Source organism: Myxine glutinosa, chromosome 14, assembly GCF_964187855.1.
Source record: "Myxine glutinosa chromosome 14, kmMyxGlut1.1, whole genome shotgun sequence".
Lineage (NCBI taxonomy): Eukaryota > Metazoa > Chordata > Myxini > Myxiniformes > Myxinidae > Myxine > Myxine glutinosa.
The window spans coordinates 18801942-18816205 of NC_136274.1; the positions used below are offsets into that span (position 1 = coordinate 18801942).

The 14264-nt window shown below is 44.4% G+C and overlaps 1 protein-coding gene across 10 annotated transcripts in view; it reads right to left on the reverse strand.

Moving 5' to 3' along the window:
* Positions 1 to 14264, reverse strand: part of LOC137439459 (multidrug and toxin extrusion protein 1-like) — a 649989-nt gene that overhangs the window by 514856 nt on the left and 120869 nt on the right. The window lies entirely within an intron of this gene.

Sequence of the window (14264 nt, forward strand, 5' to 3'; positions counted from 1 at the left end):
CTTGATCCAGAGGACGATTCTGAAAGTTTTTTCTCTGACCAGGAAGTGAAACTCAGTAGAGTTGTCAGCCCTACATATTTTCCATTGTCCCCACTCACCACGCCCCCTTACCCCCCCCCCCCCCTCGCCCATGTGATTGGAACAGCTTAGATCTAAATCGGAAAAACTACGCTTCAGATGATAATATTGCTCATCAATACATCGAGTATTGGCTTTCTGTACATGGTACAAAACAAATTCCATATTATTTTAAGCCAAAGAGCTGGCCAATGTGTTAAAGTTTCCCCCCTTGATTTTGTTTTCTATTCTTGCTAAAGTTGTGCATATCACACCTCCTTGGTATTGTGTGCATCATTTCTTATATTATGCCTAATGATTAATTATGCCTATCTTTAGGCCCTGGCCTGGTGTTTATGGTTTACCCAGAGGTGCTCTCAACAATGCCACTTGCATCCGTCTGGACCGTCTCTTTCTTCTTCATGCTCTTCTGCCTGGGCATCGACTCTGCGGTAAACTGTGCAGTAACAATAATTGGACAAAGGGAGAAATCATTGAAAACAATCATTGGATAAACCCCACTCCAAAACTCCTCCAATAATGCAATTCAGTGTTCCAAAAAAATAACTAGACATCAAGACACAAGAGAAGAGAAGTAAAAACTTGACATCTGTGATCAAAACGTGATCGCCAAGGGTAAAAACTTTACGCCCGTGATCCAATGATGACCATATTATTTTTCGACCGCATTATGACCTTGATGTTCAACATTTATGAAGAGAGTGTAAATTAAGAAAGTACACAGGATGTGGGAGTCACAGCATTTGTTTGCACATGAGTATCTCCATTATCTATTTACGATTCGTTTCCATTTCTAAAACGGTCTTAAAATTCAGACTTCCACTTGAGATATACATCACCAAACTGCACAACTACACTTATGTAAATTTCAGCTGGTTTGACATTATTGTTCATCAGAAATGTTCTTATACAGCAAGACTCCACAGCTCATGGCACACTGATGGACAATATCTTGGAAATTCCCACAATGCTTTTAGTAGATGTGTTGTCACGTCATGTAAGAGTTGCAAGATATTACACTTATGGCTCCACACACTTTGAGCAACCTTTCATTGTGATGTAACACTATGCTGTGTCTGCAAATGTTGAATAATATTGTTGCGACCATGGGTTTCGCATCTACTGTAATGGGGTCGTCGGATCCCCTCGGACTTACCGGGCCTGAGACCACTGTGCATGAATAACTCCATGTCACGAGTTACTGCGAGTAACTGCCAATTAGTCAACCAGGCTACCCCAGGGTCCTCCGTCTGATTGCCGTTTACCTGACATCATGCAATTTTCCAACCGGGTCTCACGCCCTCGGTTGTACACTAAGCTTATCTTCGGATCATAATTGGATGCAGCTGAGCAACCGCGAGTGCACACTGGAATCTGCATATAAGAGCCAATTAATTGGGGAAATATAATCTCCTAGGCTAGCACTTGATGTGGAAGTTGCTAGGCCAATGGAGTAAAAGACAGGCACAGACAGATTGGAAAAAGTTCAACAATAGGAGATTTATTTACAAAGTGAATTTGGGCAAAGGGGAAATGCGGCGCTGCTTAAGCACTTCAATGACAAGCAATTAAGGAGCAATCAAATGTCTGGTCAAAGATGTACATGTAATGAAAAATAAAGGGGTTAGAAACATGTACAAGGGGGAGCCATTGCAAGCAATGGAGGGTGCAAGCATTATACAGCTGTGGAAGTGTATATTTAATTACTCTTCCAACATATGGTTTAGTTCAGTGGTTCTTCATCTTTTTCCCTGTCAAGACCCCCAACGGATTGCCGACGATGTCCCCATACCCCCTTCGCTAGACTGTTGACTGACCAAGGCGTACAGAAGGTGCGCATAGCTGTGGGGGACTGGGGGCGTGTCACCCTCAAATTTTTTGGATTTCTCGGTGCTCTGTGATGCATTCTGAGGGGTGTTTTTACTTGAATTGCCTATTTTTTTGGATGAAAATTGGTAACTTATTACCCAGAAAATGGGCCAAGTTCGGGGATCCGATTTATTATTATAATTTATTACGAGTCCCATACCCCAGATTTTGGTCCCCATACCTCCAAGGGGTATGGATACCCCAGGTTAAGAACCCCAGGTTTTGTTGAACAAAACATGTACAACTTGTTTTTCAAATTAAAATCCACTTGCTGGGTGGCCTGAATCGCCTCTGACCTCTTTGTCCAAACTGCCAGGTGTTACCTAGGCAACCATGCCCCCTGGATCGTAAACCCTTTGCCTGCAGCGTGTAATTATCTGCTAGCTTTTTTAAATATAGAACTGTATTTGTATTTTCTTCAGTTAACATATAATTGTCTGATTGATATACGAATCAATGTAGTGAAGCTTTCCTAAATATATGTAGATGTATCATGCATACAAAGCTTGTGTGAAGTTTTATGGGTCTTCCTATCGCAAATAGATCTCGAAGAATGTGGGCGCTGTGAAACTGCTCTCTGATAAAGCTCTAGTCTTTCAACCATTGAACTAATATATAAGTTCTTGTGTTATTCCCATGAGTACTTCCCATATTCTTATATTTGTGTCAACAACATAATATTTTTAAGTTTATGGGGGGGTAGGCAATGGATGATTACCTTAGGGCCAGGTAGGATTGTATAGGTAGTGTGCTCCGACTGTTGTGAAGAAGAAGAAACCTGCAACTAAGTAGGGATCCGTTAGACCGGATGTCGTGTAAGAGCGTATCTTTGTCCCCATGGCGAGGGATGGCGTTATGTTAATTAGTTAGGGGTTAAGGGTAAATACCCTGTATGTAACATGCCTCTGTGATTTTTCCTTTTTTCGTAATAACACACACCACACAAGCCATGCACGCTGCATCTAAAATAAACATTAAATAAGTAACCAGAACCAAGACATTGAAAACTATCGCAGTTTCCACCAGCCGAGCCATCACCAGGGCACAAGAGCGACGTGAGGCCACGCCCCGAAGAACGATTGGTCAGGACGGCCATAGAGCGATGACATGGGACTCACTGATAGGAGCATGCGCGGACATCATCCGATGACGTCAGAGCCCGGGAAAACAAAAAAACGGGGTCCCCAGCATTTTCTCTCTTACGTTGGGGCCGTCATCACGAGCAGTCAAAGTTATATCTCTTGCTCCAGGGACATTGAAAGTGAACGGTCGCAGATATTCGTTCTTGCACAAGGGACATTGAAAGCGAACGGTCGCAGATAATCGCTTTTGCGCCGGGGACATTGAAAGTGATCATTTGCAGATTCCTGCTCTTGTGTTGGGACAGTGACATTGGTGTCGTGCAGTCGGACATTTGCGCTTTTTGGTCCGGGCTATTGGTTTGAGCGGCCGCATTTTCCTTTCCCTGACTCGTTGGTGCTGATGCTGTCAGCACTGAGAGAACGTGATGCTGTGTGGAGCAGACAGTGAGTTGATGGGCGCGGTCTGCTCGCTTCGCTCACGGCGGCTGGAGGAACGAACTGCGCGTCAAGACCTGTTTCCCACACACGAACTGTGTGCCAGGGTGTGTGTTTTCCCACGCAGGGACGCGGGGGCCTGTGACGATCCTGGCCGTTCAAGGGGACCAGGCTAAGTACACAAACACACATTTTTACTTTCAGTTATTTTTCCCCCTTGTGTTGTTTTGCGAGTCCGTGTGGAGGGTCCCTCGATTAGAAATCTTAGTTTTATCGTGCATTTTCTTGTTTGCTAGAATTTATTTCATTAAACCTTTTTATTGTACATTTTAATCCCGTGTCGGGTTGAGTTGATTACCAGGGTCGAAGACGTCCAGTGGGGTCCGTGCAGGTAAGAGCTTAGCTATCCTTCGCTGCCTCATCTCCCGCACGTATTAACTCCGCAGTAGTTGGATTGAATGCCTCGGAGTGTTCAGCTCGATCGGCTACCCGTTACCGTGGAGGATCTTAATCATTACCGTGGAGGACGTTACCGTGGAGGAACATGACAACTGGTGTCAGGAGCCTTCTGGCCGTGGCACACATTGGATCTCCCTGATTATCATGGAGCTAGCGCTCCCGGTCTGTGCCTTCAGAGCATGAATGATCACCAGGAGCCTAATTGTGTGTCCAAGTGAACGGAGCGTCCGGGCTGTTTACGAGGCGCAAATGGCCGATTAGTACATACTTGTTCTTCTTGCTAATGTGGTTTCAAGAGGGAGGGTGGAGCAATTCACCACCGCCATCCCTCGTACTGTCCTTCCCATGTTCTGAGGGTGGTGGTGGGCGTCTGTGGTGTGTGTGGGTGAAGCAGTAGCAAAGCTGGCATTGTGGGTGACATTGTGGGTTACTTGCGACCTCAAAAATAGATGGTTTCCCAATTCAGTGACTCAATGTGCAAATACTGTTCAACATTCAAGTCAATTGGATGAAAAATGGCAATTTTAGAAATATGACCTCAAGATGACCTTTGACCTCAAAATCAAGAGGCTTCTTCTCTATGACCAACTCTTCCATCTGGTGAAGTTTCGTGAACATGGGTTTAAAATTGTGACCTGTAGGCAATTGACAGAGAGAATAATGCAAAAGCCCAACCAATATACATACTTGAAAAATCTTCGATTTTGCAAGTAACAAAGAGACAGACAAAAGGGCCCAAATGCAATACAATACCAAATGCAATACTACAATACAATACAATACCACTATATTCGTCGTGTGTGTGTGTGTGTGTGTGTGTGTGTGTGTGTGTGTGTGTGTGTCTGTCCGCAGCATAACTACCCGATGATATCATTCGATCTTGATGAAACTTGGGTGGGAGGTTGATATCATGATCTAGTTGTGTCCTGCCTCGAGTGGGCGTATTGCGCCCATTGTGGGCGGAGCCACACCCGAAAAAGATGTCTTTTTAGGGGGTAATTGAGTTCAACCTACATCTTCTCTGAGGGAGTTGGTGGAATCTGACAGGGGTTTCGGTATTTGGTACGGCCAATGTCATGTGTCTAGCCCCACGGAGCTCGACTTTTCATTTTCGCCCCAAGTTCAAGGTCACAAGGTCACGAAATTTAGAAAAGTCGATTTTTGATGGTTTTATTACATTGTTCGCTTCCTGATAGGGTGAAATGTCATACATGATCTTATATTATCACATACATCATGAAATACAAGTTTTCCAACAAATTTCAGAATCTTCGACCTTTGAGCTTTGAAGGTCACAAAGGTCAAAGTTTCAAAGTTGTCGGAATCGAACCGAATTTTCGGTATTGTGTAGCTAATTAACCTGATAAGAGATTATACATTATTTTATATCTCATTTCAAGGTCAGTAACCTTCGTTTTGACATTTCCGTGCCTGGCCTGTCCGGGCCTGTTTCGGTTATAGTCTGTCCTTTGTCATTGAATACCGCTCGCTCGTGAACCATCGTCGTCTCCTGACTTGTATCTACATTGTCATTATGATTAACGTGTCTGGCAGTTGGGTTACGGTGTGCGATTTGAATGGTGATTTGGAGCATCTATCTATAATTCCATTAATCTCTGTGTGTATGTGTGTGTGTGTGTTTGTATGTGTGTATGTGTGTATGTGTGTATGTTTGTCTGTGACCGCTGTTTCTCGACAACTACCGGTCCGATATACTTGAAACTTGCCAGGTATATTGCTGGGGACCCGAGGATGTGCCTTTTCAAGGTTTGAAATTAATCGGACAAGTAGTTACCGAGCTATGGCGATTTCTTTACCAAACACTGCAAGCCGTTCGCTTTGGACCAAACCATTGCATGTAAATAGAGGGGGGGGGGGTTCTGTGGTCGTTGCGAATGGACCAAACCATTCATGTAAATAGAGGGGGGGGGGGTTCTGTGCACCGTTCGCCGTTCGCCGTTCGCTTTGGCGTTGCGAATGGACCAAACCATTGCATGTAAATAGAGGGGGGGGGTGTTCTGTGGTCGTTGCGAATGGACCAAACCATTCATGTAAATAGAGGGGGGGGGGGGGGGTTCTGTGGTCGTTACTGCCACGTGGTTTCAAAGTTTTTTTTTGTTGTTGTTGTTTGCACGCATGTTTTTTTGCACCCACGTACGGGCACGCCCTAGGATGTTTACACACACACACCCCTACACAAATTTTTTTTATTTTTTATTTTTTGGCAAGGAACGGGCACCCACGTACGGGCACGTCCTAGCTTATATATAGTACGGGCATGCCCTAGTCTATCTATAATTCCAGTAATCTCTGTGTGTTTGTTTGTTTGTTTGTTTGTTTGTCTGTGACCGCTGTTTCGCGACAACCACGGGTCCGATATACTTGAAACTTGCCAGGTATATTGCTGGGGACCCGAGGATGTGCCTTTTCAAGGTTTCATATTAATCGGACAATTACTTACCGAGCTATGTCCAAAAAACGATTCAACCAATCAGAGAGCAGCGAGCTATCGCGTGTGCCGAACGTGGCGAACACACTCTGCCTCGGATGGCACATTTGAGAGCGTATTCATTTATTTCCCGTCGGCAAACTATGTTGGCGCTATGTTGGCGTTAAACGATGTTTTAAAACTAATTAAAACCCCGGGGGGATTGTCACTGTACTCGCAAGCCGTTCGCCGTTCGCTTTGGCGTTGCGAATGGACCAAAACATTTCATGAACCAAACCATTTCATGTAAAGCGTTCGCCGTTCGCTTTGGCGTTGCGAATGGACCAAAACATTTCATGGACCAAACCATTTCATGTAAATAGAGGGGGGGATATAATTTTAGATATAGATGTAGTACGGGCATGCCCTAGTTATTTAAATGAGGAAAGGCTCGGGAAATACAGCTGTTAGGTGGAGTCATGGTGTGCCTACACGTACTTAATCGGGATGGGAGGGAAATAAGGGGAAAACCTCGCTAATCCCAAACAATGCACGTGGACCCGATCAACCCACTACACAAAGGGAAAGGACCATACTGCACATATACTAAAGAAATGGCGAATGAGGGAACATGTACGTTGTATGCGCTTCCAGGTAGAGGGGGTGACGGATTCGCAGAACCATCACAATATGTTTTGCCATGCTCGGTCTGCAATCTGATCGGCATATCGTTTCCACATCTACTGAATGGCTCCAGTTGCCACATCAACTGTGTATGAAACAGGACCTGTTTGCTTGATAATGTTACGTTTTTGGGGGGTAGGCAATACCTTAGTCCAGGTAGAATTGCATAGGTAGTTTGCTCCAACTGTCATGAGGGGGGAAGAAACCCTCATCTATCATAGGTAGAGATATGGTAGACCTTATGTCATGGAAGAGCGTATCCTCGTTCCCATCACAAGGGGTGGGGTTATGTTAATTGGTTAGGGATTAATGGTAAATCCCCTGTATGTAATGGTCTCTGTTATTTTTCCCCCGTTCCTTATGACACATGCAGCACACGCACCCAGCCAGGAAATCACGCATTTACCACACTAAATAAAAACCAACCGGAAGCAGGACATTGAGCACGACCACTTTGAACACCGAACTGGTGAGCACACAGGCACAGGAGGTCCATGAGGCCATGCCCCGAAGAGCAGTGATTGCTCCGGAATTTGGTTCAAGCAAGAACTGCTAAGATGGCACTCGCTGATAGGAGCGGACACGGAGACGTCGTGGGATTACGTCAGAGCCTTGAGTGTAAAGGAACGCTCTGCCCGACATTTTCCCTCTTCTCTCTTCTTCGTCCTCTTGAGTCCTGGCCTCAATAACGAACGGTCGTGACCGGACATTTTCCTCTTCTTCTTGGCTCGTGGTTTCTCTCTCGGCTTGCTCTAATTTTCGGGATTTGACGGCAAGTGGGCGGAGTTCATAGCGCTCTTGCGCTGGGAGATGTGGGTGCTGGTGTGGAGCAGACGGCGAGTGGACCGGCACGGCCTACTCGTCTTGAGCTCGGCGGCTGGAACAGTGAGCTGCGCGCCAAGGTCGTTCCCACGCACTGACTTCACGCCAACGAGCGTATTTTCGCACGCAAGGATGCGGAGCCCGGGACGATTCCTGACGAGGTTCTAGAGCCGATTAGAGCCAAGTGCCACACAAACACAAATAGTTATTTTTATTATTATTATTATGTATTTGAGTCTGTATGGGAGAGCTCCAGTTAGGACTTTATTTTATCGTGCATCATTTGGTTACCGGCATTTCTTCAATAAAGCCAGAATTTTTGTACATTTTAATTGTGTGTCGTTGAGTTGATTGATTATAATCCAAGTACGAAGACGTCAGGTGGAAGCCGTCCAGGTAAGTTTGTTATCCTCCTTTCCCTCACGTGTAAAGAATACCGTAATTTTTGGATGGAATGCCTTGGAGTAAAGCTCGTTTGGTCATCCATCTCGCCCTGCGGTGTTCACTACAGGGTAGGCACACGACAATAATGTGACCGGGCACCCACTTGTCGCCCGAGCTGGAATTGCGAACTTAAATGTATCGTCCCATCTCAAAGACCGAAATTGCCCGCGAATCATGAGCTAACTTTTGCAACAGCGGTTTATGCTCACTTGTGGCGTTTATGTTGGGGATAACTGTGTTTAGATGTGTAAAGAGCTTCCTGGTCATGAGCATCTATGTCGGTGTTTGTGTCATTGTGGACTGTGTTGTGCAATGACTAAGGAGAAATTGCAACAAAAGAGCATGCAGCAGACAACTCATTGCACAGTGCCGATTTCATGGTTTGCACCACTTATTCAGCTATCCACTTTGTTGCTGGATGGTATAGAGCCCTCCTGATGCGTCAAATTCCATTCCATTCCATATGTACATTGTTTTCTCATGAAACACGGCCTATTGTCCGACACAAGAGTGTAACGGAGGCCCTGTGCCCTGTGCGGAAAATGCTTCTCGCAATTTGTAAATTTCATAATGACATATACAGTGCATTCATTAAGTATTCAGACCCCTTCACTTTTTTAACATTTTGTTATGTTGCAGCCTTATGCTGAAATCGTTTATATTCATTTTTTCCCTCATCAATCTACACTCAATACCCCCATAACGACAAAGAGAAAACAGGATTTTAGAAAGTTTTGCAAATTTATTAAAAAGAAAAAACTGAAATATCACATTGACATAAGTATTCATACCCTTTGCTGTCGCCAGACGGAAGCCAAACAGTTCAATCTTGGTTTCATCAGACCACATAATGTTGTTTCTCACAGTCTGAGAGTCCTTTAGGTGCTTTTTTGCAAACTCCAAGCGGGCTTTCACGTGTCTTTCACTGAGGAGAGGCTTCCGTCTGGCCACTCTGCCAGAAAGCCCAGATCGGTGGAGTGTGTTGCAGTGATGGTTGTCCTCCCGGAAGTTTCTCCCATCTCCACACAGGATCTCTGGAGCTCAGCCAGTGACCATCGGGTTCTTGGTCACCTCTATTACCAAGGCCCTTCTCCCCAGATTGCTCAGTTTGGCCGGGCGACCAGCTCTAGGTAGAGTCCTGGTTGTTCCAAACTTCTTCCATTTAAGAATTATGGAGGCCACTGCGCTCTTGGGAACTTTCAATGCAGCAGAGATTTTTTTGTAAGCTTCCCCAAATCTGTGCCTCGACACAATCCTGTCTCTGAGCTGTGCAGACAGTTCCTTCGACCTCATGGCTTGGTTTTTGCTCTGATATGCATTGTCAGCTGTGAGACCTTATATCGACAGGTGTGTGCCTTTCCAAATCATGTCCAATCAATTGAATTTACCACAGGTGGACTCCAATCAAGGTGTAGAAACATCTCAAAGATGATCAAGGGAAATGGGAGGCACCTGAGCGAAATTTCAAGTGTCATAGCAAAGGGTCTGAATACTTATGTCAATGTGATATTTCAGTTTTTTCTTTTTAATAAATTTGCAAAACTTTCTAAAATCCTGTTTTCTCTTTGTCACTATGGGGTATTGAGTGTAGATTGATGAGGGAAAAAATGAATTTAAACGATTTCAGCATAAGGCTGCAACATAACAAAATGTGAAAAAAGTGAAGGGGTCTGAATACTTTCTGAATGCACTGTACTTCAATCCACTTTGAGTATGCATCGGCAAGGATGAATAGCATCTTTCCCTGGACTGGACGAGCATAGTTTACATGCATGCATGACCATAGTTGACTGGGGTACTCCAAAGGGTGCTCGTGGTGCTTTGAAGGAAGTTTCTGTTATGCCTGACATTGATGACATGCTTTGACTCTTTGCTCTGAAAGTCCTTGTCCATCTGAGGCCACCACATGTGGCTTCGCACCAAAGACTTCATCCATACATTAACAGGGTGGTCCTCGTGCAACATGTCGACCATCCACGAATGGCTTGCTGCTCCCAAATGGTTTCTCGTTACTCAAAACATTTATTCTCTGCATGCACAGGCTGAGCATGGGAAAACATTATTACCCTGCGCTGGCGAAGCGAAATGCAGGGTTAAGCATTCGGGTACGTACGTACGTGCGTGTCTGCATTTTAGTAAAGTAAAGTGTGTGCTGTGTCAGCATTTTAAAAATTCATTTTTTCGGCAACCGTTGGTCCAATTGACATGAATTTTTTTTACCAAAGGAGGGCCTCCTCCTGCAGAATATTTTTGTGAATATTATGACGTCACAGGTCACGTGGTACGGGTGCCACCTTGGAAAAAAAAAATTGCACCTCTATCTCAAAAACCGCTGCACAGAAAAAATTGAGACAGGTCTCATTGCAAAGAACTCTCCATGCGGAATAACATATGTGTCACCTATGACACAACAACATATGTCATAGGTGCCGCTATTATGACGTCATAATTCGACAAGTAAAAACCTTTATCCGATCAGGATGAAATTTCTTGCGTATCTTCTCGGTATGAATTGATGCAGAAATAAAATTATAATGACGTCGTAAGTCACGTGGTTCGGCCGCCATATTGGTTTGAGTGAAAAGCCTGAAAAACCACTAAAATCCAATTTTCTCCAAAACGACTGAACAGATCGAGGCCAAACTTTGCAGGCAGATTCGCATACCTGGGACGAACAAAAAAGTCAGCGAGCATGACGTCACATGGTTTCGGAGTTATGACGTTTTTAAGCATAAACTTTTAAAACTTAGCTCCTCCCTCATTTTTGATCCTATCGAGGGGAAACTTCACAGATGTGTTCAGCATATCAATCTGCTAAAATTACCTTTTGGAATTTGCGATGGGTGACATGGTTTGGCAGATATAAATAATTAAACGAAAATATTTTTTTAAATTACAACTCTTGAACCGCTTCATTGATCGACGTGAAACTTTATATTATAGTAGAGGTAATGAAGTGTAACATGTGTGCAAAATTTCAAGATGAGTGGATGTACGGTCTGGAAGCTAGAAGTTGTTATTTTGTGAAGAAGAAAAGTCTTCTAGTGTGGGCATGGAATTAATTATCACACTGCACATGACGAGCAGGCAAAGTACGGAGCGACCTCATGGGGTCATTTTGACCTCAAATAAAATTCTGATTTCAGATTTGTCAATCACTGAGGTATATTAACACACAACCAAAACAGATTTGGCGAAATTCCGACGATTTTTGACGAAAATATAACATTTGTGTCTGCATTTCAGTAGAAGTAAAGTGTTTGCCATGTCAGCATTTTAAAAATTGAAACGTTGCTCATTGTAAATAACTCCACATGGGGAATAGGTGTTGTTAACGATGACGTCATTGGTGTCATAATTATGACATTGAAGGAACTGCGCTCCAACGCGAGTCGAAAGAATTGACGCGACCAAAGACGGAATTCGTCCGAGTTGCTTTATTGAAACAAAACAGCTCAGGTATTCTCACCAGCCCGTTTTTCGGGCAACAATATATATACACATTTGTGTCGGGAAGTTTGCCCGGCAAAAGCTATACCGGGCATGCCCGGGTATCAAGGGCGAGCCTTGGAAAGGCGAGTCTGGACCTGCCCGGGCGTGTTTGGCTGCGGCCTGGCAAGTCGAGGCTGGGCGTGCCCGGGCGCTCTGGGCGAGCACTGGAAAGGCGATAGCGGGCATGCCCGGACGCTCTGGGCGAGCCCTGGAAAGGCGATAGCGGGCATGCCCGGACGCTCTGGGCGAGCCCTGGAAAGGCGATAGCGGGCATGCCCGGACGCTCTGGGCGAGCCCTGGAAAGGCGATAGCGGGCATGCCCGGACGCTCTGGGCGAGCCCTGGAAAGGCGATAGCGGGCATGCCCGGACGCTCTGGGCGAGCCCTGGAAAGGCGAGACCGGGCGTGCCCGGGAGGTTCGGGCGTGCCCGGGAACAGTGAGTCCGGGCATGCCCGGGAGAGGCGCGTCTGGCCGTGTTCTGGCCGGTGCAAGGCGATTATGTACATCCAGCGGTAACCGCTACAACATCATAATTCGACAGAGACAACGCTTTGTCTGATCAGTTTGAAATTTATTGAGCATGATCTATGCAACAATTATTTAGAGAATATAAATTTATGATGTCATCGCTCACGTGGTCTGGCAGCCATATTGGATCAAAAAAAAGAGAAACGTTCAAAAATAGAAGAGTTGGCTCACACCAAGTTGACTGCGCAGGGTAAGAATTGTATGAATACCATCTAGTTCATACAGTCACGTGAAAAAGTAAGTACGTAAGTAAGTAGTACACCCCATCTAAAGTTTTGACTTTTTCAGCATATTTCAACATACAGTATTTGATCTTCATTTCAACAATATTGATAGATAAAGGTGATATAATATAACAAATATCATGAAACATTTACATTTTGTAGTCCATTGTATAATTTAAATATAAATAAATGCAAATTTCGCATGTGGAAAAAGTAAGTACACCCCATGAAATGGTTTTTATCTTTTTAACATATGTGGACATATAAATATTTGATCTTCATTTAAACAGTATCTACATATAAAGGTGATCTTATTTAACAAAAAACAATGAAAAATTGACTTTGCAATAATTGATTCAACAAAAAATTAACAGAGATGCCATTTCCTTCTGTTGAAAAAGTAAGTACACCCTTGGCTCTAATCGGTGGTATTGCCCCCTTTGGCAGAAACAACCTCAAGTAGGCATTTCTTATAACTGTCTACCAGTCTCTGACATCGACTGGGAGAAATTTTTGCCCACTCCTCCATGCAGAATTCTTTCAGCCGTGCGATGTTTGAGGGGTTTCTTGCATGCACAGCTCGTTTCAAATCCCCCCACAACATCACGATGGGATTTAGATCCGGGCTTTGACTTGGCCATTCCAGAACCCTCCATTTCTTTATTTTCAGCAATTCCTTGGTGGATTTACTGGTATGTTTAGGGTCATTGTCATGTTGCAAGGTCCACCTTCGGTTGAGCTTCATCTTTCTGACAGATGGCCTCACATTATCCTCAAGCACCCTCTGGTACAATGAAGAATTCATAGTGGATTCTATGATGGTGAGCTGCCTAGGCCCTGATGCAGCAAAGCTGCCCCAAACCATAATATTTCCACCACCATGCTTTACAGTTGGTATCAGGTTCTTGTGGTCAAATACTGTCTTTGGTTTTCGCCAAACATGTCTTCTGGTATTGTGGCCAAATAGCTCCCTTTTACTCATCTGTCCAGAGCACATTGTTCCAGAAGTGCTGGTCTTTGCCTGGGTGTTCATTGGCAAACTTTAGTCTTGCCCTGATGTTCTTTATGGACAGCAAAGGTTTCCTCCTGGCACACCTCCCATGTAAATCAAATTTGTTCAGCCTCTTTCTAATGGTATTTCTAATGGTTCAGCCTCGTCCATGCACTTTGACATCAATAGTGGCAAGAGCTGCCTGTAGGTCCCGTGATGACATTCTGGGGTTCTTAGAGACTTCTTTCAGCATCTTGCGGTCTGCTCTCGGGCTGACCTTGCTGGGGCGGCCTGGCCTGAACAAGTTGGCAGTTGTTTGGAATCTTCTCCACTTGTAGATGATCTTCCGGAGAGTCGAATGATTGATTTCAAATTGTTTGGAGATCTTTTTAAATCCCTTCCCAGACTCGTAGGCATCTATAACCTTCTTTCTGAAGGCCACAGATAGCTCGTTTGATCTGGGCATGGTGACGCCGCACACTTCAACAACAAAGAGCAAACCAAACTAAATGTCTGAGGTTTTAATAAGACAGGTTCCTCCAAGATCCTCTCTATGATGTTCTAATCATTTGCACCTGAGCTCATGCACCTGATTCTAATTTTAGGTATTTGAAGTAGTGATAAATGTAGGGGTGTACTTACTTTTTCCACATGTGAAATTTGCATTTATGTTTATTTAAATTATACAATGGACTACAAAATGTAAATGTTTCATGATATTTGTTAAA